Source organism: Alosa pseudoharengus, unplaced genomic scaffold (assembly GCF_046254945.1).
Source record: "Alosa pseudoharengus isolate Yale_2024_CS ecotype anadromous, Long Island Sound unplaced genomic scaffold, YU_APseudo_1.1 YU_APseudo_1.1_scf_1, whole genome shotgun sequence".
In the NCBI taxonomy this organism is placed as follows: domain Eukaryota; kingdom Metazoa; phylum Chordata; class Actinopteri; order Clupeiformes; family Clupeidae; genus Alosa; species Alosa pseudoharengus.
Window position 1 is genome coordinate 48,091,247 of NW_027468564.1, and position 22,947 is coordinate 48,114,193.

The 22,947-nt window shown below is 41.4% G+C and overlaps 2 long non-coding RNA genes across 2 annotated transcripts; one reads left to right on the plus strand and one right to left on the minus strand.

Moving 5' to 3' along the window:
* Positions 1–9,726: 9,726 nt before the first annotated feature.
* Positions 9,727–12,020, minus strand: LOC143131207 (uncharacterized). Its single transcript, XR_012988064.1, has 3 exons — positions 11,933–12,020; positions 11,507–11,603; positions 9,727–10,804 (listed from the first exon to the last, which is right to left on the minus strand). It is a non-coding gene; the product is annotated as an uncharacterized LOC143131207 (long non-coding RNA).
* A 189-nt stretch (positions 12,021–12,209) lies between these two features.
* On the plus strand, positions 12,210–14,238 carry LOC143131212 (uncharacterized). The gene is made up of 3 exons (XR_012988065.1): positions 12,210–12,950; positions 13,471–13,589; positions 13,936–14,238. It is a non-coding gene; the product is annotated as an uncharacterized LOC143131212 (long non-coding RNA).
* The last annotated feature ends 8,709 nt before the right edge of the window (positions 14,239–22,947 follow it).

Sequence of the window (22,947 nt, forward strand, 5' to 3'; positions counted from 1 at the left end):
GTTCCATGCTATCCATGTGGGGTTACATGCCCACCAAGTTTTGTGTACCCCGGTCTTTCAGTGTCCCGGGAATCCTTGTTGGTGTACGGTCACTAAATGTACACATAAATTATTTTATTGTAAGGCCCCCCATGAACGAAAGTTCACAAAACTTGGCATGCATTCGGAGGGTGTCATAATGATCCTACACTTTCAATTTCGTGCAGTTTTGACCATGTCAGCCAGAGATATTGTGATGAAAACACCTAATTTTTTGCTTTTTAATTTTTAACTAGGTGGCGCTATACATGAAATAAGTGGTAATGGGATGGGTTGACATGTCCCCTTAAGACCAACATACAAAAAAAAAGTGGACCTCCTAGGCCCTACGGTTCTTGAGATATTCACAGAAAACTGTCTCCGGCCACCTACAGGCCAGTTGTTGTATAGTAACATAAATGAATTTATTGTGTGGCCCCCCATGAGCGGAATTCCACGAAACTTGGCATGCATTCATTCAGAAGGTGTCATAATGATCCTACACTTCCAATTTCGTGCAGTTTTGACTATGTTAGGTCACAGATACCTGCGATTACAACACCTCATTCTTACTTTTTTGTGTTTAACTAGGTGGCGCTATACATGAAATGAGTGGTTATGGAATGGGTTGACATAGCCCCTTGAGATCAACATACAAAAAAAAATGGTCCTCCTAAACCCTGCGGTTCTCGAGATATTCACAGAAAACTGTGTCTGCCCTACCCTCCTTTCGGGGGGTACAGTCCAGCGGGGGGGCTACAGATCAAAACGAAAAACGATGGTTCCATGCTATCCATGTGGGGTTACATGCCCACCAAGTTTCGTGTACCCCGGTCTTACAGTGTCCCGGGAATCCTTGACAGAAATTTGGACATGCGAAAAAAAAAAAAAAATAAATCTGACTAAACCTTCGCTGCGCGGCGGTCATAATAATGTGGTGTGTTGTGAAAACATCGTGCCATTGTGTGTTGTGATCTCGCCGCTGGAGCAAGATTGGTGTCGTGAAGCCTTGCGCACGTGCATTTCTGCCGAAATGGATTTCCGATGAGTGCCCAAAAAGCGTTGCAATATGGCCGCCGAGTGGAGGGACTTGCCTAAAAGGACTTTGGTAAAATTTCCCCCAAGAATTAACCCATGAAATTACACAATCTAGCGGCCTCTTCTCATTTGACTTTTTGTCTATCCTCCTTCCCTCCCTTCTTTCCTTCCTTCGGTCCTAGCCCCTCCTCCTAATTAATGTTGTGAAGGAAATGAGGAAGGAACAATAGGATGATGGAGGGAAGGGGGTTTTCTCAAACATTTATTTGCATACCGCCTCTCTCCTCGGTCCTCCAGCTCGTTCCCCAGAAATCGTTCAAAGCCCGACGTCAACGAGATAATCTCATTCATCTAATTGCAACCAGTGGGGTATACTACGAATCACGTTAGACATATCTAGGCTATGTAGACATATCGAGGCTTCACAAAGCCTTGACTCAGGGGTATACGTTAAGTGATACTACTATAGCAGTTATGTGATATATTTGTCAAACTAGGCTTTCAGCTTAGATCTGTGCGCATTCTCGGTGTTGGGATGACGTTGGCCAATCGTGAAACGTGGAGACGCACAAGACCGCCTATATTAAAAAACAATTACTTCCGCATTTATGAGCGATAGTGTAATCTACGCTGCGGTCATTTTTAGTGTCTAGCCTATAACATCAAATAAATCGATTGTCATCAGATGTTGTATGGTATGCACGTCCATAGTGGCATATTTGCACGCACAACACTATTAAAGCGCATTCGAGATCCAAAATGTTTGTAGAGGCGGAGCTCCACCTGTAAGATATATGACAGAATCCTACACGTGAGAAAACTTCGTTTTTCAAGACAATTGATTGGTCAGTGGGCGGTAGATTACACGATTTGAGCTATAACTTAGCACATAACCTCCTCCCGACCAGGTTTAGTTGCGAGCATAAGATACCATGGTGATATAGCGACGCTAAAACAGATCCACTTTTGTGTCACAGCATACCCTGGCTTTGAGCGCAACATACCTCGTTAACCCACTAATCGAGATTTGTAGTATACCCCACAGAGGAGGCAAGACCGAGGAGGGAGGTGGAAGGCCCTATACGGGAGGAAACACAAGAGTACCCTACGCAGAAGCGTTTTCAGTCGGAATTGTGCGATCATTGGTCCAAGCTGCCAAGGTAAAAAAATCCTTCCCACGTTTGTCTGATTTTCCTAATGTTGCAAAGGACAAACCAACATGATTTTCCAACTAGCCTACAGAACAAGAGCAGTCAGGCAACTGCAGACACCATTGCCACTTTGCCCCTGTCATGCAATTAAAGGTTGTATCAGCGATAGCAGGGATACGTCACTTCTGTTGATGTTCAAACAAAACAGAGAGCTAGCTCGCTACTCCCTCCCCCTCCCTCCCGTGCAATTAAAACTCTCCTAAACTCTCCTAAATCTCGTCGGTTATTGGTTGAAACACTTTATTTTGCTTTTGAGGGGTTGCCAACCCTTGTTGGTAGCAATTGTTTTTGTGTACAGATCTCGGAGCCTAGGCTGCCTACAGAGATGTTTTTTTGACGGCCTGCTTATGGGGCAGGCAGCTAGCGGATCGTTAGGAAAGATTAGATGAATGTGATCATTTATGTTTGGGCCTGAAATCGCTGATACAACCTTTAACTAAAGTAAAAGCAAATTTCAGAATCTGATTCGGCATTTAATTATCTTAACGTGATGATCATGTAGGACCGGAATATGGTTACCCTCTGGCAGTTGCCTCCAAATATTTGCAGTAGGCCGACATTGGGACAGTGGCTTTACAGTTACATGAGTAATAACACACAAACAAATATAGGCTACCTAAGTGCTCTCTCGCCCTCTAGTGGGAGATAACGGTAAAAATGAGCTTCCACGTTTTTATTATCTTCTATTCAAGGGTTACGTGACATGTTTTTCTCGTTATCCTCCGCCACACGAGTAACAAATATTTTTTTATTAACACAATAAAACTTTATTGTTTTGTTCAGAATATTAACTTTTATAAGGACATGAAGAGCATACAGTTCATCACTCACTTCTTCACAATTTTCATCCAAACATGGTGTGACTGTCACAAATCTGCATCAGAGAACTGAATCTGGTTGGGGTAAGACTATCCATATATTTATCCAAATGTCAAATTTACCAACTGGAAAATCACAGATCACTAAATCTTCGTAGAATCTGAGGGTAGGACACTGGCCTAAAGTTAAGAGACCATTCCCATCTGCCGAGATAGTTGGCCCCTTGGGTCAGGTGGGGCTGGTATAGCAATATTTAACTCATTTACTAGAATGAAAATAGATGCATAAGCCTACTGTAGTTATAAGAACATTATAGTTTATTGTCTCCTAATTAGACATTTCATGTTCTGCTATCCTAAATGCATTTTCATGTAAATGCATGTTTATGCTGACTGCTTCAACAAAGGCCATAGAGTTATTTCTGTGGTCTGTGTCGCTGCACAGCCTTTTCTATCTCACTCAGGATGTTTTCTCGGTTCATCCCCACATTTTTCGCTGCCAGATCTGCCAGGTGATCGATCTTTGTTTGGTCTCGGTAGGGCCACTGGAAGGTTGTGTATTCCTTCTTTTCCATTTCAAGTGTTTCTTCATCTGTAGATTGAGATAGAGAGAGTGTGAAGCCATGGTGAGTCAAGTTTTAGGGGTGCTCATGGCGCGCGCACACACACACACACACACACTATCACACAAACACACACAATCGCACCAAACAAACACACACACACATGCACACGCACACACATACAGTACACACATACACTTAGCAGACTTTAGGGAAGCTTTAAACTTAGCAGCTTTAAGGAAGGGGTATTGGTAAAGCCAATGAAGAAAAACTATTTGGGATCAATTAGGAAATGGGTAACTTTTTTGAGGAAATATGGCAGTGTTAAACAGATATAGAGGCAAACGTGGTGACAAACATCTCCTGTTTGTTTCCTAACACATTATTAGTGGAGAACAATTTGGAACTAGCTCACTTGCAGGTCAACTTAGATGAGTTATACTCACAATTCTTACCATTTCTTCAACTTAGTAAAACACCATTTCAACAATATCATTTATAGACTAAATATAGATGGGGTTTTTACAAAAGACAGAGAAATACTCAGCTTTAGTAACTTTTACAAAGACTAAGATAACTCTAGGTTCCCCCTGGCTTCAGCAAACACATTTCTGCACTCTACCAATTAAAATTGTTGATGGGAATAGAATTATGTGACAGGCCTATCACGGTGGAAGAGATTAATAATCCAGTAAATGGCCTGAAAACAACAGAACACCAGATGGTCTACTGGAGACCAACTTTAACATGTGTCCTCAATCTTTGATGGCATATATGTACATTTATTTACATACTACATATAACTCCAGACTGCAACATTTCACTAAGCTAACTGAGTGGCAGGCATCATTTCATTGTGGTGCTGTAATATAATAAATAAAGTAGTAATCATTTTGTTGTCAGAAACAACCTCATGGTGGCTTTGTATCAGTAAATTTGGATATGGATTATTCTCTTGATTTTAATGCTAGCTGTGAATTTAGCTGTGAAGTAGGCTTTTGTACAGAACACAATAACTCACTTTCACAGTTGTCCATGTTAAAGAGGGGAATGTGGATTACAGTTGGTTTGTCTCTTTCTTCAAAAACATAGTAGGACTTTGGGCATTTAGGGTCCAACTGTGTAAAGTCCACATCAGGGAAGGGATGGTGGTTGATGTCTGCATACTGACTGGCCACCTTCAGTGTCTGAGTATGGGACAAAACAACACAAATTAGTAGTTTGTTGCAATAGTACAATAATAAGTTGTAACAGCACTTAATAATTTGCTCAAATTGTTTTGATGAAATGATATGACTGGGTGGGTGCTTTCACCTCAAAGGGGTCTTCATCACTGAAATCAAAGGATATGATGAGATCTATGTCCCTGGCTGCTCTCAGGGCTGATGGATATGGTGAGTTTAGATAGAGTCCTGCATCTATCAGATGCATATGTTTCTTCCTAATCATTTCCTTAGGTATGACTTCATCTATAGCAACATTCACCACAGAAGATGGAACATTCATATCATGAAGACAAAGGTCTTTTTTCTGCACTTGTCAAGCTTCTAAGTAAAGCAATATCACCTCGAAATTTGTAGAGGAAATTAGCCACAGTTCCAAACCTCCAGCCAATGAACAATGGCATTACATGTCTCATGACCCACCACACTGAAAAAAATACATTTGTGTCAGTATCTGAAAACAGTACCCTTCAATTTCAATTTCATTATCATCTTAAAGTTACATATCGTATATGTGCTAATTACTACGGAGCCAACCATTTCGTTCGAAAATTCTAAAACAACAATGTTTTAGAACTTCAAAATACTTCAGAATACTTCAAAATAACATTTGATAAATGAACCTTACATTTTTCAGTAGCCATACTGTAGGTGTGTAGATTTGAACAAAATCTAGTTTGGATCTTACCAGGGCTTTTACTGCCTGAAATATCCGATTTTGTGTACCATGCTCGGAGTTTAGTGCTGGGCTGAACCTTTCTCACGGCACAGCAACGGTTAGCCCGAGAATTCTCGTCGCAATTCAAAATTCCAGTGGAGCTCCAAGCGGATTTGTACTGACACTGCATTGTTTCCCATGTATTTCATAATCCCTCATACAACCCACCTGTTGGCTAAACTGCCATACTGTACATCCAAACATCTGCTGGACTAAAGAGAATTGAGTCTGCTACAGTTATTTAACTAAAGGATGCCCTATAATGCTTCAAATAGACTAAGCTGTCAAAACGGGCCGTCTTATTCTTCTTTAAACACAGGCTAATATACAAATGAATATGCAAAGAAAGTGGGGCAGGCATAATTTTCTCTTTAATAATACTCATGGTTAGCGGTCAGGTTAAAAAAATTGGGCGAGTTCAGATTGTCTGTGAATGGACTTGTGCATTAGTGTTGGCTTTACACAATCTATTGGCGTTATTAAAATCAGCTATCCTAATCTTCAAAACATGTAAGTAGTTTTCATATAGTAGTTTTGGTTCATAAGTGGCCCCCCAATAAAAAGTCTGGACCCAGATGGCCACCCCTATAAAATAATCCTGGCTCCGCCCCGACATATGGCCCAGTAAGCTAGGCTACCTCAAAAAGCAGAAGATTGCTTCATAGAATTTCTTTAATGCTGAAATCTGTAGGCCTACTGTGTTGCATTAGCTGCTAACAGAATATTTAAAGGAAAGCTCTTACCATCACCAGCTGTGCCTTCAAATTGAGAGTGGTCGTGGCCCCATTTGTCTATTGAAGCTATCAGTTCATCAGAGATGGTTTCCACAAGTTCCTTCCTCTCTTGGTCAATCATGTTTCTCCAGATCTCTTGCTCTAGATCCTTAAGTGACGGGCTGAATTCTCCATAACTCACTAGATAGCAGAAAAAAATCAAATTAATAAAAATAACAAATCTCATTATATAACTACAAAACCTGAATAAATAAGAATACAAAACCTGATAATTTTGTCATTTTAGTTTACAGATTGTTAGTGTGCTTCACTTGCATTTAGTAAACAAGAAGGAATCATTTGTTTTAAGAACTACCATTCTCTATTGTGTGTGAACAAGACTCAAACTTATTTCTACTCTTCAATTGTTTAAGTTGTGTAAATAGTTGGTGGGTAGATGTGTGAAACACAAAATACTATACCCTCAAGGAGACATTTAAGTCTTTCCAACTCAGAGAGGCTGTGCTCTGTGTCAGCATACTTATTCATCAAGTCAGCCAATATGAATACAATGTCAGTCTTTCCTTTAAGTAAGAAAAAAACCGTCAGAAACATAGATGCATTATTCAGATTTCTGCTAACCAATGGATTATACTGGTATGTATTCTCATGTATTGTTCAGCAGACATGAAATAAGTAAAATCCTATAGTCTACAACACATACAAGACATTTTTACCTGAATATCCACCACTTTCTAGGTCTGTAAAGTAAAAATGCAATAGATAATTAATATAATTCCATGACACTTTGGTAACACACACACACACACAATTTCCCTTGTTTTATTATGTCTCACCAAATGCCCTCTCTGGTTTGCTCTTGAATGGATTGTATGTTTTAGTATTCACCTCAACATCTCATTCTGAAGTCTAAACTCAAGACTACTTGCATAATTTGTGGATATTATTTTAGAAAGAAAGTGTGTTTCTTTTGTTTGACAAGAAACGTACACAGCTTCTATGTAAGTTTCTTGTCAAACAAAAGAAAGGGTTCATGATTAACATCTTAAATTGAATTTCCTTGTCAAGAAAAGAAAGGATCATCATTAACCAAAAGGCACACACTCCTCCCAAGTAAATCATATACAGTATCATTGCACAAAGAATGCTGGAATTCATATAATGTGCTAAAGATTAAAGGGATATTTCACCATTTGGGGAAATACACTCATTTTCCACCTCCCCTTGAGTTAAACAATTGAGTTTTACCTTTCCCCAGTTCATCCAGCCGTTCTCTGAGTCTGGCAGTAACACTTTTAGCTCCAGCTCATTGAATCAGATTAGGCCGTTAGCTTATAGCAGAGATGCTAACGGTCTAATCTGATTCAATGAGCTGGAGCTAAAAGTGTTACTGTCAGACTCAGAAAACGGCTGGAGGGGAGGTGGAAAATGAGTGTATTTCCCCAAATGGTGGAATATCCCTTTGAGTCTTGAGTATGATAATATTCACAGAAGGGATCCAATGAGCAAATTCATAAGATCATTCATTAAATTCATGCAGATCCTACTAAGACTTACTAAGACCTCATTCGTAAAAGGTCCTACTAAGAAGATATTACCCTGAGATGGGAGGAAGCAGATAAAAAACAGTGGCAATGTGGTGAACAAAGCCAAGTCTGGTGACGTACCAAGTTTAATTGAGTGAATCCAGTCCCAGAGAGCGTCCTTCATATATTTTTTAATGATTATGTCAAAATCTCCCATAGCACATCCACAAATTCCTGCAAAGATCAAGGTTAGATCAGGAATGCCTTTAGATATTTATAGTTAGTGGGTCACCATGCTTGGTGCTCTTAAGGCATGCCTACGCCGATGATGAGAGTAAAGTTCGGCAGAAAGAGTTCTTCCTCTTTCTGGAGTGTGTGGTACAACCTGTAGTGCTGGATTAGAATATCATTGTTTATTATCCTGCATTGGGGTGTTATAGTAAAAGATAACCTTGCAGTTGAACCATATCCATTGGTTTCCTCCGCTGGTCAGATTTCACTTTCCCTCCCACAAAGTCCTGCTTCAGCAGTGATGTCTCCACGTAAGCTCCAGGCTCTAGGAAGCCAACCTCATGAGGACTGAACTCAAACACAAAATCTGTTCGAGGAGTTTTGAAGTTTATTAATCTGTCAAGGCAGGAGCAGCAACCTAGAAGGTGAATAACCAGGTGTGATTTGTTTTATACTGATGATTTGCAATTTACAGATTGTATGATTTTGAGCGCTGACAAAATGCACCCATAATCTCATTGCTCTTACGGATGAAAACAAAATTCGGTCATTTTCATATTTGTGCTGTATAGTATTTACATTATATATTTACAGTATACCTGGTGGCTGTTCCTTGTGAAAGCAATCTTTTTCAATGGCACTGTAGAGTGGGTATGGACTGGCACCATTTTCTACTTTGTCATCCATCAAAGGCCTGGTCTCCAGCTAACAGAGGAAAATAACCCGAGTTATCCTTAAAGGGGTCGGCGAACGTTCGGAAAGCGTATACCCGGGAGGCTCTTAGGCTAATCGTGGATCACTTGGAGTTGGCATTCCATTGTCCCCCGTTCATTTAGGCGTCACCAACAAAGATAAAGCAGCACAGGCTTCTACAATGGAATGGAATTGTACACAGTTCCTGCCATAGATATATATAGAACACTAGATGTCTCGTCCGCGTCGCTGGCCAACGGAGTCGAACGTCCGCACACGGCGGCCATCTTGCTACAGGCAGCTCACTCCCCATAACATTGTGTTGGTAGGGGTAAGTGTACTTTTTAAATAACCGTAACTTGCTCAATTTTCAACCATTTTTTAAACGGATTGGTTCGTTATAAATGTCAGAGATGTAGTTATGACACTGTATACTTATGAATAATCATGTTATGTCCTAAAAAAAATAGAATAATGTTCTAAAATATGTAGATTACAATATTCACAAAATAAGGCTGCATGTTGAAATCCCCACCCTGTACACCATGCATTTATAACACTGCATACTTATGAATAATTGAGGCCTTGAGACAAATAACCATACATGTCCATATTTCCAATTTTGAATGAATATATTTTTAGTGGAGGCTAAACATAAGTGAAGTTTTACCCACCTCTGAAATTTCAGAAATAGTTTACCCACCTCTCAATAAATCTAATGCACCTCGTAATATAGCATAATCACAAAATGCACTGTATGAAGTACCACTAGTATTGGTGTAAACATTAAACAGTAACCTTCAGCATCATCAACTCTGTTCTGAATGTCTTTTTTAAACAAGCGCATTACACAGTCAACCTACTGCGATCACAGAATTAATAGTTTACCCACCTCTTATTTTACCACTAGACCCCTATTTACATGAAATGGTAGTAAACCAGTCTGAAACACATTGTTTACAAATATTTACTTCATTAGATATTATAAAGGTACTTTTCAAATATTTTTGAAGATTTCCTAAAATCAGAATGTTTGAACAAAGGTGTTACAGAAGCATGATGATCCTTTAAAAAATATGGTCCTCATCCAGCTGGGCCCACAGCCACTTCAGCCTCAGCAGCCATCGGAGTTCAGGTGACGCATCATCTCCACAAGCTCAGTGGAAATTAAACAATTCTTCTTTTTATGCCAGAGTGAGTGTATGTTTGCGAGAGTGTTAGACACAGATAGAGACATAGGCGCACACAGAAGCACACCCTTCAAATGACAAGCTAATTTTCAACAAAAACTCTCAACCATACACATCAATTCACAAACATAGATTTCAATTTTAAAAACTGTCTCGAAGGTAAATGTAAAATTTTACTCAGAGGGCGCCAAAACATTACACATGTACAACGGAGTATTAGGGCCACACATGAAGAAAAAAAATATTTTTGCCATGGCGAGATTCTCAGGTCTGAGTCCAGTGTAGGAGATAAATTGTCCATAGGATTAGGAATTGTCAAGTAGAGCCAGGTTGTGGGTCGCTAGGCTGTGCGGGCCAGGAAGTCCGGGCAAGGGGACAGCAACAAGAGATGGTAGGGTAGTTGTAGGGATGGGATTTCAGGTGCGATGAGAGTCAGTGGGACATCAAATACAAGGATGGCTGAGGACTGGTAAAGGTTGACCTCACAAGTGAGGTAAGAGGGGAAGAAAGAGAAATAGAGTGGATTAGTATTACTATAAGTCATGATGGTTAGTATTAATAAGTACACTACACAAACACAAGACAGGACCTGTTTAGTTGAGAAGCTCGCTCACCACTTAAATTATTGTTGGTCAAATATACACATACCCTTTGAAGATGAGCAGGGAAGTTAAAAATAGTTGGCACAACACCATTTTTAAGTCAGACAGTCTGCCCCGTCCTGTCGAAGTCGTCAGTCCGAAAGTGGTCACTGCAGAGCAGTGTTCTGTCAGTAGCGACAAAACCATCCCTCCGTAGGGCAACTTCCCACTTCCTTTTCCTTTCTCCGTTTGTGGGAAACCTTAAAAAAGTGAGAAATGTACCCAGATCAGGGAGGGATTGAAATTAGCACTAGCCACCAGCCAAATGCTGGTTAAAAATAATAGTGACTGATAGATTAATAACACATAAGATAAAATTTCTTGTTTCCAGCAGCCAATGCGGCGTATATTATGTATATGGTTGTTCTAGGCTTTCATTACAGTAGTTACATACTTCCAATGTTTCCCGCCGCAGTACTTTGTTGCAACTTTCAGCCTCTTCCTCTATCATTCGATTACCTCAGGCAGGCAGCCAGATCAAGAAAATGACGTCTCCGAAGAGACGCCACTTAATGTTTAGTTTGGAGGAGACGGGCTTTACACTGAATCGCAACCCAGTTTTCCGACTCCGATGTCAGTGACACTAGTCTTATAGCCTTTATTCTACTGTCCGTAATAATATAGCGATCATATTCTCCATCGCTCGCATGCAGGAAAAATTCAGACAGTAATTAAACAGTGGGCGAGCTGCTAGATACGTTAGCTAAATCCGCCCAACTTCCAATATCTCCTCAGTCGAGCTCATTTGGGTCATCTTTTTGTGTGAAGTAAAACAACAATATATTAATACTATTGTCATAGCCCCGCTGTTCCTGTGTAACATAACCTGTATAGAACATACTTCCACTAAGTAACTAACGATTATCCTAAAAATAAATCATAATAATGTGCTAATATCTTACCAGTGAAAGGTAATCCCACGGGTTCTCACTTCCAGACAACGTCGATTAGCGCATCCATAGGCTGCACAAAAGTCTGGCGTCTTATGTCAGCAATTTCCTGTAGAAATCATGATGTAAGATGTTTTTAACAAACCAACCCGAAAATAAAAACCATGAGCAGCTTCAGTTATATTGAAAATAAAGACCAATTCTGCCTCTCCCATCAATGTAAAATGATTGTGTGCTAGCTAGTAGCCTAGCCACGATACACAACTAAGCTGCACGATTAAGTCGTTTTTAGAAGAGAAAAGCTGCGATTTTAACATGTTCAAGCATCCAGGATTATAACCACGCTAATAACGTTTTTAAGAAACCAAACTGTTTGTAAATCCATCAAAATGTCAGCGAGATAAGAGTATTTATGTTTGTGCAGATCATGGACCTTACCTCAGTTTGCCTCAGGTTCCACAGATTCTGACAGAAAGCTTGACTGTAGTAAGATGGCCGACCTCTGCGGACGTTCTGGACGCCGCCGTAAGACATCTAGTGTTCTATATATATCTATGGTTCCTGCCTCCTAAAAAGGCGTGGTCAGAATGCGCTGACGCTACCTCGTTGATGAAAACGTCAAATATTTTTCATTTTCGCGCCTCTCTCTTGCTGTGACCAACTGGAGCTGGCCTGGGTGACTGAATTTGGTACATCGTCGTGGCAAGATGTGGTCTGATTTCCAGGTAAGTGGCAGTTTGAAATGTGGCAAGGTATTTGTGATTAGTCTGTGTCAGTGTAACGAGTTATCTATGTAGTAAAATGTCTGCGGAGTTTAGGTAATAACATTATTATTATCTCGTGTCGCCGTCATGAATGTTAGCTCATTGAGGAGTAACGTTAGTTGACGTTAGCTAGCTAACCATCTGATACCGATAGCAGAGCTAGCTGAGGCACTAGCTACCAGATTAATTTGGTAGTTAGGCTACAAAGATAATTTACGAACCTGATATTTGCTCTACCTAAATCGGCATCACTATAGCTTGTGGATCAGATCTACTGCAAGCGACATTGATTTAGCAGTTTTGAAATGTGTTTAGTTGCTATTAAAAAATGAGTAGCTACCGTATGTACACAGTTGTTGGTGCACTGAATTTTATTATCAGCCTAGCGTAGCAGCTAGTGAAACATTTAGTTTTACGCCATATTCTCTGTCTGTCCTTGATGACGCGACGATTTTCTCTACTGATCTCTGCCCCGATCCTGCACATTACATATTTTTGTATTAAGTTTGTCTCTGATGGCAAATGTGTAGTCAGGGTGGCGCTCAACGATTGTGTTGAATAACGTTACATCAGTTGTGAGTAGTTTTTCTCGGATGGTCTTGCACAGACCCTTATCAAGCAGCACTAAAATGAACGTCATGTTTGCTAATTCTCTCCCCAGTTGTTGGACGAGCAGAAGGACGCTATGGATGGTGAGGATGAACCCGTGATGACAGGGAGGAATGAACTTGAACCTGTGTTATTCAGAGGATAAGTCAATGCTATGTACTGTGTTCTGTAACTGTCCGCTCTTGTGGCCATTCAAATGTATAGGGCAATTCCACGCAAAACTGTAACATCCATAACACCAACACAATGCCATGGTATTTAGTTGCCATTATGGATGTGACAGTTTTGCGTGGAATTGCCCTATACAAGTTACAGACTTTCAAAGTTAAACATATCAAATATAATTTCATATAGGCTACTAACAATCAGACCTGAAGACTTCATGAAACACTACCAAAATAAAGTTGAAACTAATTCTACAAAAGGCACTCCAAAGGAAAAGCCTTTTTGGCTGCATTGGCCAACATGTTTCGACCAACAGCCTGTCACTATGAAACTCTGTAACTAGATTTAAACTCCCCTCTGTATGGAAAAAAAGATCTATTATTCAACATTAGTTAACACACTGAGAATGATTGCTGCACTATATGTATTGTTCTCTAGCAACCTGAAGGTCCAAGACTCAATCCACTGAAGGCTCTCTGTAAGATGGTGGATCTGATGTCTGCTTTGTGGTCCTATAGGACGACGCCATGGATTGGGGTCAGAGATGCGCCTGAGAAGTAAGTGTTTGTGTTTGTAATCAAGTGCTGTAATCACAATTTGACTGATGCTAAAACTTGAGTAGGGGATTTGAATGGACATTTATACCGTGAATTTAAGTCATCAAAAAGCCTGTTCATGGCCTCAAAGAAGTCAGTCGTAGTATTTGCCTAACTTGGCAGCCTCTCCAGCTGTATCATAGTCTTCAGTCCTATTGTGTTATCACAGCATTTATAGTATGAAGGATCATATTAAGCAAAGCAATGTGCAGGTGTAGTAACTTAATTTCAAGAACATAAGAACATAATTGTAATTCATTATGTTTTTTTGTTTTTTTTACTTTGCGTGGTGTTGTCTCTGTTTTAGGTGCTGTAAATGCTGGCCATATGACTTCAACCTTCATCCAACCAAACGAAGAGATCCTGCTTTCCTACACTCCATTCAGGATGTTAGTTAATTCAAAGACAATAACAGTATTTAGTTTTGTAAATGCTTAACTACCACTCAATGCAGGACACATCTACTGGCAGTTGATGGAGGGGGTTTAGGGCAGTTGTGCTATTCTTTTCCTTGTGGGTAGACTGCAGAATGTGGCTATGTATGCAGGTGTTAAATTGTGGGATTTGTTGAAAATGTGAATTTCAAATAAAACCATACCATTCAAAGTTAGCCTCACACACTTTATACCCTCCTTTCCTCAGGTTTACTTGTTTGGATCGGATGGACAAGTCGGCACTCCTTATATTAACAAGCTACCTCTTTCTTCTACTAGTTCAATAATATGGTATCTGAAAGAGAAATGCCAGTGTTCATCATATTTTTAGCCTTATGTCAATGAAAAAATAAGTGGTGTATTTCCGTTGTAATTTGCGTGGGTAGTAGGCCTAAAGATATGGCCGTGTGGCGGCGCTACTTTATCAAACATCAGAGGTAAGGCTAATTGAGAAAGCAGACGTCTGGTTAGGTGTGCTAGTTAGCAACTTGTTAACCAGGGGCACGTTTCCCATAACCATAGTTGCTAACTAAGTTAGCTACTTTGTTGGTTACAATGCAAACTATGGTTTTGGGAAACGCACCCCTGGCTGTCCAGATTATTATGTGATATGACCTACTTGTTAAACAATAATATGCAATACTATAGTACAGTGGTTCTCAAATGGGGGTACGTGAGATTTTAAAATATACAAATAATTTGCAATAAATGTAGTCATGGATTACTATCCAAATGTTTGAATTTTGTATGTGTTTATTAGTTCCAAAGTTTAATAAATTAGACACTGATGGCACAGTGCTCTGTTTTAAATCTTTTTTTTCTCAACCAAAAATGCTTTGCGCTGGTTAGGGGGAAGGCTACTTGGCTGAAAAAATATTTCACAGGGAGGTACATCACTGAAAAAAGGTTGAGAAACCACTGCCCTAGTTTATGTGTATGGCCGTCTGCTATACAGCCTATTTGAACGAAATCAATTTTCGCGATTGAGTGATCAACATCGAAGTGGTAAGCAACGGTAACTTATTCCAGAGAACCTTCGGCTACTTAGTAGATCGCGTGCCAGTGGGTTACAGAAACAGACAAGTGGCAAACAAAGTCGTTTTTCTCATTAACTGTTCATCTGAAAAACGCCATGTCGATGTCAGAATGTAAGGAACACATGTGAATTACAGAAAATGCATTAAAATGCCCAATCTCGAGCTGTATAATTAAGGGCTGGGGCATAATCCGAGAAAAAATGATTTCTTCCATAGGGCCACAGTGTAAAGAATCTCTCGCTAGTCTCCTAAAAAGGCGTGGCGCTAGTGAACCCTACGTCATAGGGGAACAGGAAGAACCCTTCTGTGAATCGTCTCGCTTTATCAACCGTCTCTGGCGTCACTTTGACATCAAATAGCAAGATACCAGTTGATTTGACAGGGAATGACCCAACTGTTCCCCAAAACACTCATCGCATTGATATGAATATTACAGAAAAAGTAAAGCACACCTGCTTACTTTTTCAGTAATTTAAATTTCTGTAATTTCATATTACTATTTACTACTATTAAAATTTAACAAAACAAAAAGCCTTTATGCTCAGATGCTCTCAGTGTCTTGACTGAATGTAGGACCACCACGTGTTGTCTATAAGAGACAGCCCAATCTCCGCAACATGCTTGTTAGGGCGGACTTACCTCCTTCTCCCCCTACACACTTTCTCAGCAATGTCCAATCGGGAAACTATAAATGTGGAAATTGTCAACAATGCAACTTCACATACAAAACACACACATTCAATCACCCCCACACAGGAGAGAAGTACAAAATTAAGGGCATCATCTCGTGTCAAACAAAAAATGTAATATATATGCTGTTTTGCCCCTGTGGATTGACCTATGTGGGTAAAACCACAAGAGCACTCAAAACCAGGATAACGGAACATAGATCCGCAATTCGTAATCAGGATATGAAAAGTTCAGTGGCAGTTCACTTCAAAGAGGCTAGACATAAGGTGGCTTCTCTAAAATACATCGGAATAGAATCTATTAAGAGTCCCCGGAGGGGGGGGGGCATATTGACACTCTACTTCTTAAACGTGAACTGTACTGGATTTACACACTGGATACAATGGTACCTAAAGGTTTAAATGAAGACTTCAGTAGGCCTATTAGGCCCTTTCTGTAACTGTGTGAGAAACTGAACTTTATCGTTCTCACTACCTCATTCGCGTTGCCCTGCAAGCGCAGACACGAGAGAAAGAGACTCATTTGTTCGCACACACACGCACACACTTCCCCACTGCGTCCCTCTTTGAATGTAATTTTTTTTGTGTGTGATGTTAAGTGTTGTTGCATGTTCGGTGGGCTTTGTGTTATACAAGAGATGATGTACGGGGGGTTTTATTGTTGGTGTCGGGTGTTTGCCTGCCGCCGGTTTGGCGTTCGTTCACGCTGTAAACCAATTGTTTAGTTTGCCGCGATTTCGCTCATTCATTCATTCATTCACTCATTACAAAGTCATTACCAACTTCATTCTTGTCAATAACAATTACATAGTGTGGTACCCACTAGCTTGTCTTCCATTTGCCATGTTATATCGTCTGTATAGTGCCCATAATCTGGTTAACGCATACATCTACTCACAACACTTCCTGACGCTCCGACCTCTGTCACTGTCCCATTTAGACTAGGCAGGATTTTGGAAAATGTGCTTATTTAAAGTCCCGAAGGCAAATCATGTTAATTTTTGGCATACAACATTTTTAGGGGTTTTGAAGGGTGCTGAATTCAAATCTTCTGTATGCCAGGCTCAAAAATTTCCCATAATGCCTCAAAATGAAGAAATCCAATATGGCCGCCGCCGCCAGGTCAAAATCGAATTAATCACTTATCTTTTAGACCAGTGATTCTTAAACTTGGGGTCGCCAAAAACTTCCGTGGGGTCGCCAATTATTTTCTGTATTCAGTCTGAAATTATTATTAGGTGAAACAAAGGAAAATAATATTGCCCTTTTCTGCCTTTTTCTTATTTACACGCAGTTAAGAGAAGAGAGAGATTTTTTTTCGTCTTTCAACGAGATCTGGTTCAGCCTATGGGCTACTGGTCCGCTGATAGAAACAATGTAACTATCTGCTCCCACTATGCAAACTCAACTTGTTCCCGCTATTTTAAGTAAAACAAAACAAAAGACATAGGTAGCCTACTAGCCAAAATGGACAGGTGGCTGCTTAAAAAATTGAACAAAAGCTCGGAAGTGCCATCTCGTCTACTCCTCCGTGATCCTCAGATGGGACAAGTCTAACGGCCGGTGAGAATAAAAAAGTACAAACGGCGCGTCGGCTTTATCAGAAAGAATTTCTGAAATATGCATTCACTTGCCAAGTTAAAGATAACCTCAACCACCCACAATGTGTGATTTGCGTCGATGTTCTGGCGAATGAGATCTTAAAACCTGTCAAAATGAAACATCTCAAAATACAGATGTCGGCTCAGCACCGTGGAGGAAAATCTCCGTGTCGCCGTATGCAGCATTCCTCCTAGAATTAACTTGCTATGTTCACGGAAGCATGCCCACCCTTTCCATTGAAATTGTTAAAGATAGTAAACCAGAAAATGGAAATAAAAAATATATTGTTATTGTTATCGCCATAAATATAATTAATGTAACGTTGTAGGCCTAATGCTGCATGTGTATGTGTGTGTGCGTGCTTGTGTGTGCGCGCGCTACGCACATAGCGCTCTGATCTGATATGGCGGCAGCCTCCACTTGTTTAATCGTGATTGTTTGGTTTTCTCGGTTCTTGTCCACATGGAGTAAATAAAACAAATGACTGCTTTCTAGTTTTTGCTTGATTTAGTTGTTAACGTTTGAGGGGGGTATTTGAGTAAGGACTTAGAATGGGTTTGGGGAAAGTGGGGTCGCCAGACCTCGCCATACTTTTTTGTGGGGTCGCCAGACAAAAAGTTTAAGAACCACTGTTTTAGACCAGGGCTCTTCAATTGGCGGCCCGCGGGTCGTGACTTCATGAACATGGGAAATTGTGGGTCCCAAAGCCAGATCAGTTAAGAACCATTGCTCTATAGCCTACACCAGGGCCCTTCAATTGGCGGCCCGCGGGCCGGATCCGGCCCGCAAGGTCATTTGTACTGGCCCTTTAAAAAAATAAATAATCTCTAGCAAGCGCATGAGCTGTTCTCCACTCTTGCATCTCTCGCTGGCTTTAGTCCTGCAGCCACTGCACCTCAGCCCATTGCACAAGTTAGACTACATTACAATTCATTACATTTGAACGTAAGTTGTAAGTTCCATCTTAGTTTAGTTTCAACCTAAATTGGCACTACGTTGGAGTTTATGAACTACTAATATTTTAGGTTGCACCACACAAATAGTTTCTGTCAACAATATCGCAAAAAAAACACGGGAACAAAACTTGTGGAGAAGGTGGAGCAGATCCGACTCAAATGGAATTTCAAAAGTATTTCTATATAGTAGCCTGGCTATTTTTTTCGCAACGATAGCGAAAGAAAAACTTGGAGTCTCTCTGTGTCCATTTAGTGAATGATGAATTTGTGCGTAGCCTAGGCTATGTCCTTCATTTCTTCACGTCTTACAACATAAACAAATGCAATAATAGTCTAGGGCCCACTTCCCCGAAAGCATCTTAAGCCTAAGAGCGTCGTAAAGTCCCTCTTACGAACGTCTTAAGATTTGCCGACTTTTTCCCGAAACCATCGTAGCTTAAGAGCGTCGTGAAAACACTCGTAGATCTACGAGTGCTCCAGAGTACTCGTTACCGGCTAAGAGCGTCTTAACAGTACTTCTCACTGAGGTCACCAACAGGACATACAGAGGAATTACAACTTAGAATACATAATCCAATTTACGTTCCCATTCTTTATTGTGTTTACCTGTGATGAATCAGATTTTAGCGTGCAAAATAGCCTACATTTAATGGTCATAATAATGTGATGAAAAGTGGACAAAAATGCAATCAAGTTATGAAACGAGACGTTGCCAGAATAGTTTGACATTATCTTTGCTAAGTGAAGGCTATATTTTATTAGGCCTATGAGGTAAAAAGCAGAGAAAGCAACATGTGGTTTAGTCTGTAGCCTACTGCATCAAAATCTAAGCCTACACATTTCCTCTCTTTCTTACTCGACTTCTTTCTTATCTTCAAACGTGTTCTTAAGTGATACCGCGAAAAATTATTGCATGGTGCAACAATCTAATCTTAAATTAATTACAATTATTTATGTCTCTGTGTGGTACACAACCTAATTGGGATGCTTACATGCAGATGTCAAAGTGTTTCTATTGGTGTGAATTAATGTGTAGATCCGAAGTTTAAATGGTAGGCCTATAGCTGTGACGTGCAGTCACCTGACATCACCGTCAAATCAGAGGATATTTCAGAACTATTAACGTGGACAGCTCCCCTTAAGAGCATCTTAAGAGCAGTGCACGCGCGTTCACGCTACGAGCATTTTCGGGAAACAGTCGGAAAAACCAAACGAACGATCGTAAGATGAATCGTAGAAAACCCTCTTAAGAGCGTGTCTCCGTCGTTATCGGGGAAGTGGGCCTAGTGAAGTCAGAAATGAGCCTGTCTAAAGGCCTCTTGGAAATCGTGGCATGTTACATTAAATGCGCACTCAATTGCAATTCGAAGCAAAAAGTATCACTAATAGCTGAAGGTAAATTGCATATTTGTAAATGTGGCGACGGCAAAACGTTTTGTGGTTAAAGTGAATCGTAGACTATATTAATAACCAAAGAAAGTAGCCTAAAGGAGATGATTTGCACCTCCGTTCACCAAAAAGGCCGGCCTTGGTTGTGTTTCTATATGTTGGCACAAAACGTAATTTCTGTCAGAAACCAAGTAAGCCTAAGCTAAACGTTTTCATTGTCATCGTGAACTATGACGATTCCCATGTTCAGTAGGCTATGTTTTTCATTTATTCAAGCAGTGACATTTGGTTTAATGCATGGGGTAACGTGACGTGCGTCAGAAAAAAGATGGGCCTGTCCCTCTCAAAACACGTTAAAATAGTGTGATTAGCAACCAGAAAGAAAAACAAATCCCGGGGGAGACACCCCCGGAACCCCGTGTTATTATTATTAGGCTATTATGACTGGCCTGCCCCCACTGCTAAAGAAAATCTAGAGGTCACGGTCATCTCATTTAAATGGTGGGAACGTCATGTAACAAGTAGGCCTATAAGTCAGAAGAGCTACATATGCGACTGATTACACATTATTTCACCTGAACAGTGCTTGAATGTTTGTACTCACTGGAAATCTTGGACTTAGCAGTTACTGCGCAAAGCACAGATTCCACTGTTATTATCACAGATTTCAGATATTAGTCACTGGCTAATGATGTTGTTATGCATGTACAAAATACAACATTTGAACACCCATATTGCTGCTGTTCATTGTATCTAGCTGTTAATGTGACTCATATTTCAAGCCGCATTTCTCCGGCCCCTCAGTTGTGATGCTTTTCATGAACTGGCCCCCATTACAAACTAATTGAATAGCCCTGTTTTAGACTGTACAAGGTAAAAACCTGAATGTAATGTGCTTTTATAGGTTTTCACATATAGGGAATTCAATGTCATGCTCAGATTTAAGATCAACACTAGAGAAAATGCTTGAAATTAATGGACATGGTTAAAATTGTTGCCTCAGATAATGAATAATTCATGAAAAAAGAGGACCATGAAACAGGTTGATGGCTTTCTGAAGAATTTACTTGAAACATGTTTAGAAGCAAGGCTGATTACCATATTTCAATTATATATTTATATTATTTATCTGTATTTATCTATTTATCTGTATTTTAACTATTTATTTAATAATGCATATTTACCTATTTATTTAGTAATTCATCCATTCTGTTCTAATCAATTCTTTAAACTTCTTGGTATGAAGAGGTAGGCTACACACTTAGGCTATCATCCTCATCCTCCTCTCCAGCAGTGTTCTGACAAGTGCTGCTGCATAACATGCAACTTTTCCTGCAACTGTAGCGCTGGCTTAGACATCCTTTGACGCAACCACAGGAGGTGATCTCCTTACAAGCTTTTGGAATTGGTGAGAGATAGTAGCTGTGGCACTAACTGATCATGCACATTTGGATGGCCTGATAAGTGTGTGTTGTGTTTGGGCCACCAACATGGTTTCTTGGCAAGGGACGCCCCCCAGTCGTGCATTAATTGTTTAATTATGCCTACGCACACAAGGGAAGCCCGTTGTCATTTTTTCTCTGGTAAACGTGCGGGTTCTCCTGTTTCCGAGGGTCCGTCAAGGAAGATGGCAAGAGTAGCCAGGGCGCTTGGGGAGTCCTCAGCAGCCTTACAAGCCTCACTTTTTTCTTTTAGCACAAGGCCTGCAGTTCCCCAACCTGCTCCTTCTACCAGTCCGCATGAGCTGGAGGAGGAAGATGAGGAGGCCATTGTGGACGTTGAGACTGTTCTTGCGTCTGAAGGAGAGGAGCTACCTTGTGCACTGCCCTGTGTAGCCAGCCCCGTGGGAGGCGAGCTGGCCCGTCTGTTTGAGGAGGTCGTTGGCAGGGCATCCAGGGCTCTTGATATTCCCCTTCCAGAGAAGCCCCTTGCCTCTGCGTCTAGGTTCCACACAGACATGACTGAGTGCCCAGTGGCGGCGCTCATTCCCCTCCTACCAGACTTTAGCGACTTCTTCTGTCACCAGTTTTCCTCCCCAACTACTTTTCATAGGTGGTCTGGCCAGGCTAAGGTGCTTTCCAACATGCACAGTGAAGGGCTGATAGGTTGTGGCTCGCTCCCCCCAGTGGATCAAGCTTTGGAGCCCCTCTTCAACTCCCCCAACTGCCTCTTTGGTGGTCCCTCCTGCCTCAGTGCCAATGGCAGGACTATGGAGGCTCTGCTGGGTAAGCTGCATAGGCCCATAGTGATGCAAGCCCGCCTGGCTAACACAGCGGCCATTCTGTCCCTGTATGTTCGACACCTCTCTGGTCTCTTGCAAAGCAGTGCCGGTGATCCCACTCTTTTGATAGAGATCCAATCAGCCTCTGTGTACCTCACTGCAGTGTCTAAGGAGCAGGCAGTGGCATCGGGCCGCTCCTTGTCTCAGTTCTAAGTAGCTAGACGCCATCTCTGGCTGTTCTCTGAGGTGCAGGTTCATCACAGTTCCGAGGGTGCGGCAGGCCATCAATGCAGGGGACTGGTTTGCTACCATCGACCTACAGGATGCTTATTTTCAGATACCCATGGCCAGGGCATTGGCAGTTCCTGAGGTTTGCGTTCGAGGGTCAGGTCTTCGAGTTCCAAGTCCCCCCATTTGGAATCTCTCTGGCCCCCCGAACCTTCACCAGGTGCATGGAGGCAGAGGGGGCTGAGGATATTAAACTATCTAGACGACTGGCTCATCTGTGCAACCTCAGAAGTGCAATGCCACCTACACGTGGCCTTGCTGTTGAAGCACATTCAGGACTTGGGCTTGCGCCCCAATCCCAAGTAAAGCAGGCTTCAGCCTTCCCAGGTCACCACCTTCCTGGGCATGGTCCTGGACTCCAGGAGGGCAACCGTCTCAATGTCTCAGTTGCTTCACGTTGCACGCCCAGGTGGAGTGGAAACTCTGCCTTCGCCTCTTGGGCCTTATGGCCCTTCACATGCGCCCAGTCCAGAGGTGCCTGTTGAGCCTTTGTCTGTGCCCCCAAGGGCCCTCCCAGGCCAAGGTGACTGTGTCCCGCAGGCTTCACAGGGCCCTATACTGGTGGAGAGATCCCGCCAACACCGAGAAGGAGAGTGCCATGGAACCAGAGATTCGTGACTGGGTCGTATTTACAGACGCATCCCCAGTAGGCTGGGGCGCCGTTCTCGATGGTCAGGGCATCAATGGTCTCTGGACGGACCCT